This window comes from Piliocolobus tephrosceles, chromosome 8, assembly GCF_002776525.5.
Source record: "Piliocolobus tephrosceles isolate RC106 chromosome 8, ASM277652v3, whole genome shotgun sequence".
Lineage (NCBI taxonomy): Eukaryota > Metazoa > Chordata > Mammalia > Primates > Cercopithecidae > Piliocolobus > Piliocolobus tephrosceles.
In genome coordinates, this window is record NC_045441.1 from 42,920,197 (window position 1) to 42,926,099 (window position 5,903).

The 5,903-nt window shown below is 41.9% G+C and overlaps 1 non-coding gene across 1 annotated transcript; it reads left to right on the plus strand.

Moving 5' to 3' along the window:
- Window positions 1–4,626: 4,626 nt before the first annotated feature.
- LOC111555745 lies at window positions 4,627–4,733 on the plus strand. The gene has a single exon (XR_002735630.1). It is a non-coding gene; the product is annotated as a U6 spliceosomal RNA (small nuclear RNA).
- The last annotated feature ends 1,170 nt before the right edge of the window (window positions 4,734–5,903 follow it).

The following is a 5,903-nucleotide window of genomic DNA, read 5'->3' on the forward strand; positions in this document are numbered from 1 at the left end:
CACAAGTTGTCCACCCTGGTGGGGCAGGATGGAATGAGCTACAGTCTCAGCTAGTGACTTATCAATGATAAGCTAAACACTTGAAGAACATGCTTTGAAAAATGGAAGGTCAGATAGATAAATTGCATAAAGAAGCTAAGAACAATTTCAAGGCAGAGTCAGACATCTGATGTCCAAATTGAGACACTGAGTCAAGAAACAGCCTGTTGTTGGAAATCACAGAAGTGGTTGCAGAGTCTACCAAAAAAATGAATGTGCAGGTGGAAATCAGTAACTCTCACTCCCTCTGCAGATGGTTTGTCTCCAGTTGAATATCCAGGTCTCACAGCTTCCTCCTCCCCCTTACAAAGTCCAGTTGTTACAGAAAATGGAACCAGGCCTCAAAGCTGAGTCATTTCTTCAATCCTCCATCTTTCTCAAAGCAACCTGTGCTTGGTAGATGGCAAGTGGACTAGAAGCCCTGTTGAACTTGCTGTCATTGACTCTGAGTGTGCAGCAGTGATCAAGCTAGCAGGAGTGTGGACTGGGTTCCTTCCAGGACAAGCACATGGGGACAATAGGCTTCTGAAGAATGACCTTTCAGGAACAAAGGAGCTTCCAGGCTCCCATGGTACCAGTGGGGCGAGGTGGCAGGGATGGGAGAGGGACTTGTGGAGGGTCTCCTGGTGCCACAGGCTGAGTAGCCTTGGAGGACAACTGAGAGTGGTGGTCTGAGGAAAATCAGAGATTTCTCTAGATTTGTAATTGTATTGTATTATTGTTTCTAGTAACAGGATGAAAATATGGTCCAGGCACAGTGGCTCACGTCTGTAATCCCAGTTGGGAGGCCAAGGTGTGTGGATCATGAGGTCAAGAGTTCAAGACTAGCCTGGCCAACATGGTGAAACCCCACCTCTACTAAGAAAACAAAATTTAGCCAGGCATGGTGGCAGCACCTGTAATCCCAGGTACTTGGGAGGCTGAGGCAGGACAATTGCTTGAACCCAGGAGGCAGAGGTTGCAGTGAGCCAAAATTACACCACTGCACTCCAGCCTGAGCAACACAGCAAGACTCTGTCTTGAGGGGAAAAAAAGGAAATATCGTAAAAGTACTGAAAAGAGAGTGCTATCCATTCATAAATGGCCAATCTGGATGTGATCACTTCACAGACATCATTGCTCCTGAGAGGGAAGTGGCTCTCATGACACAAAACTCCGGCACCCAGCTTTACAGGCAGAGCCCATGATCACCGAACACATGGGTGTCCCCACTTTCAGTCCCAGGATCCGGCTATCAGGCACCACACCTAGTCCTACTACTCCTATTTTGAGAAGAGCCAGAGAGAGATATGTGACTCCTATTGAATGGCATTGATAAGCAGTGCATTCTGGGAAAAGTGATCTTTGGTAGGGTTGTACTGGTGTGAACTAGCACTAGAGGAACCAGGAATACAGATGGAACAACATAACCAAGAAAGTTTTTTCCACCTGTTTCTTTCTTCCTCCCTCAAGCTGATATGGTGCCGTTAAACTCCAGCCGAAATGAGCAAAGGACAATTCTAAACCACAGGTCTTTGCTTTGACAAATTCTGCATACCCGTCATACCTGTAAGTAGCAATGGTTCATAATAATCAGTAATGAGTTATGGAGTGTTTTGTGTGGGTCAAGCATAGTGGTACATATGTTTACTCTTTCATCCTCACAATAAGCCTATGAAACAAGAATTGTAATTATCACATGTGTTAGGCCACTCTTGAGTTGCTAAAAGGAATACCTAAGACTGCGTAATTTATAAAGCAAAGATATTTAATTGGCTCATGGTTCTGCAGGCTGTACAGGAAGCAGGGCGCCAGCACCTGCTTGGCTTCTGGGAAGGCCTCAGGGAGCTTTTACTCAGGGGGAAAGCACAAGGGCAGCAGGCTGGTCACATGGTGAAAACATAAGCAAGAGAGAGCACAGGGGAGGTGCCACACTTTTAAATAACCAGATCTGTCAAGAACTCACCATCTCAAGGAAAGCACCAAGCCATGAGGGATCCACCCCCATGACCCAAACACCTCCCACCAGGCTCCACCCTGGGGATTACCTTTCAACATGAGATTTAGAGGTGACAAACTATATCATTCCACCTCTCCTCAAATCTCTCGTCTTTTTCACATTGCAAAATACAATCATCCCCTGCCAGTAATCCCCTGAAGTCTTAATTCATTCCAATACTAACTCAAGTTCAAAGTCCTATGTGGAGATGAATTCCTTCTACATGTGAGACTATAAAAACCAAGCAAGTTATTTATTTCCAAGATACAATGTGGGTACAAGCATCAGGTAAACATTCCAATTCCAACAGGGATAAATTGGCCAAAAGAAAGGGCTATAGGGCCCATGGAAGTTCAAAACCCAGCAGAGAAGTCATTAAATCTTAAAGCTCCAAAACAATCTCATCTGACTTCATGTCCCACATTCAGGACACACTGGTGCAAGAGGTAGGCTCCCTTGGGCAGCTCTGCCTCTGTGGCTTTGCAGGATTCAGCCTTTGCAGCTGCTGTCACAGATTGGAATGCAATGCCTGTGGCTTTTCCAGGTGCAGAGTGCAAGCTGCCAGTGGTACCACTCTGGGATCTGGAAACTTTCTCACAGCTCCACTAGGCAGTGTACCACAGGGAATCTGTTCAGGGCCTCCAACCCCACATTTGCCCTCAGCATTGTCTCCATGAGGGCTCTACTCCTGCAGCAGGCTTCTGCCTGGGTACCCAGGCTTTCTCATACATACTCTGAAATCTAGCTGGAGGCTGCCAAGCCTCTTTCACTCTTGAACTTTGTGAACCCATGGGCTTAACATCACGTAGAAGCCACCAGGGCTTACAGCTCACCTCTGGAGTGGTAACCTGAGCTATACTTCAGGTCCTCTGAGCCAGTGCTAGCACCAGAGAGCTGGGATTTCATGGAGCAGTATCCTGGAGCTGCACAGGGTATAAGGACCCTGGGCTAGGCCCACAAAAACATTCAGTCTTCCTGGATCTCTGGCTCTGGGATGGGAGAGGCTCCCTCAGAGATCTTTGAAATGCCTTCAAGACCTTTTTCCTGTTGTCTTGGCTATCAGCTCCTGGCTCCCTTTTATTTAAGCTAATTTCTCTACCAACGGGTTGCTCCACAGCCCTCTTAGATTCTTCCCCTGAAAATGGGCCTTCCTTTTCTACCACATAGCTGGGCTGAAAATTTTCCAAATTTTTATGCTCTACTTCCCCTTTAAATATAACTTCCAACTTTAAGTCATTTCTTAATTCCCACATCTGTGTGTAGGTTGTGAGCAGCCAGGTCACCTCTTAAAAGCTTTTCTGCTTAGAAATTTCTTCTAGTGAGTAACCTAAATTATCACTCTTAAGTTCAAACTTCCACAGATCACTGAGGCATGAACACAATTCAGCCAAGTTCTTTGCTAAGTCATAATATGAGTAATCTTTGCTCCAGTTCCCAATAAATTTCTCACTTCCAACTGAGACTTTGTCAGCCTGAACTTCCCTGTCCACAGCACCATCAGATCAGCATTTTGGCCACAACCATTTAACCAGTCTTTAAGAAGTTCCAAATTTTCATCTTCCTGTCTTCTGAGCCCTCCAAACTCTTCCAACCTCTGCCTGTTACCCAGTTCCAAAGCTGCTTTCACATTTTCAGGTATTTTTATAGCAAGGCCCCACTCCTCAGTACAAATTTTCTGTTAGGCTATACTTGCACTGCTATAAAGGAATACCTAAGACTGGGTAATTTTTAAAGGAAAAAAAGGTCAATTGGCTCATGGTTCTGCAAGCTATGTGGAAGAAAGATTATGATATCTGCTTGGTTTCTAGGGAGGTTTTTACTCACAGCAGAAGGCAAAGAGGGAGCAGGCACATCACATGGCAAAAGCAAGAGCAAGAACAGGCCGGGTGAGGTGGTTCATGCCTGTCATCCCAGCACTTTGGGAGGCCAAGGTGGGCAGATCATGAGGTCAGGAGATCGAGACCATCCTGGCTAACACGGTGAAACCCCATCTCTGCTAAAAACACAAAAAATTAGCCTGGCATGGTGGCGGGTGCCTGTTGTCCCAGTTACTAGGGAGGCTGAGGCAGGAGAATAGCATGAACCCAGGAGGTGGAGCTTGCAGTGAGCCAAGATCGGACCACTGCACTCCAGCCTGGGCGACAGAGCAAGACTCTGTCTCAAAAAAAAAAAAAAAAAAGAACAAGAACAAGAGTTGTAGAGAAGGTCCCACACACTTGAAAACAACCAAATCTCTCGAGAATTCACTCACTATTGCAACAACAGCACCAAGCCATGCAGGATCTGCCCCCATGATCCAATCACCTCCCACCAAGCCCCACCTCCAACATTAGGGATTATAATTCTATGTGAGATTTAAAGGGGAAAATATCCAAACTGTATCATCACTGTGCTACAGATGGAAAAAGAAAGGCACAGAAGATTGAATTGCTTGAGGTAGTATGTGCTAAAGATGGAACTTTATCCGTGATAGTTCACTTTCAACACCCAAGCTCTTAACCCTTATGGCATCAACTCACTTTTAGTCATAGTGATTTGGGTACCATCATGCTTTAGAAATTTAGAGTGTTGTGTATGTGTTGTTGAATTTTTAGGATTAACAAATAGGTGTGGTCACTTCAGCAGCACGTATACTAAAATTGGAACGATATAGAGAAGATAAGCATGGACCATGTGCAAGGATGACACACAAATTCATGAAGCGTCCCATATTTTATATGCGTATCAATTGGAAGTCATTACATGAGGAAGAGACAGCTCAGAGGTTTGTTAAAATAAGCAAAACACAAAGGCAGAAAGTATCTGAGAAAAAGTAGACATTTGATCATCAATTTATTTCCAAACATTTAGAGAGTAGTTTAATTATTGAAACATAATCAAGGAATATTAAGAAAGCACTGAATTGCTTTAATTCTTTTAAAGATTGCCTTAGGATTTATAGTGCACATCTCTAATTAATAATGGTCTATATTCAGATAATATTCACATGTAATATAAACCAGTAGAACAATATATTCCACACTTTTCCCTGGGATTTTTGTGTTTTTGTCATTTTATGTTTTACTTGTATATATAGTATAAATACACAATACATTGCTACTACTTTTGCTTTAGACAGTTTTTTTAAATGTAATTTCAAATAAAAATTATATTTGACTTAAAAAAGTACATACATTATTGAAAAGTTATTTTTCAACACGAGTCTTTGTGCTGAAAATAATTTAGAAATTATTAGAAAATTTTTAAAATAATTTTTCAGCAAAAGTTATATCTCAAGTTTTATTGTAATTTTTATTTTCTTCTCTTTCATGGAAATGATATATTTTCCACTTCTATTACCAATTCCTATCTTATAGCGTGTGCATTCTTCTTTGTTCAATTAATTGTTAGGTCTTACTGGTTCACTTCTCTTTTTGCATAAACTTTTTATAAATTATTATGTAGTATTTAACTTTTCACAATATTTGAGTCCAATATTTTTCCAAAAGATTTTCTGCCATCGAAGTTTGAATGATTTTATGTACAGATGATTTTACCATTTTATTTAGTCAAAAAATATTTCCTTTAGTAATTTTTTCTCTACTCTTACAAATCTCTCTAATTTAGAGGACACAAAGACAGTGATCACTCCAGGCCACTGAAAGTGTGGTTGCTATCAAATGTCAAACTGAGAACTGAAGGGTGCTGGTTGGCAAAAGAAATTGAGAAGAACCATTTAGGAACTCATTTGCAATGTGACAGATACATTTTATGCCTATTAAATCTAATAATTTGAAAATGGGGTTGATATGTCTTTTATTGTGCTTTCCCAATAATTCAATTTTAGTCTATTTTTAAAAGTGTTACCCATGACATATTTAGAGGAGCGAGAGATTTGATCTTTCAC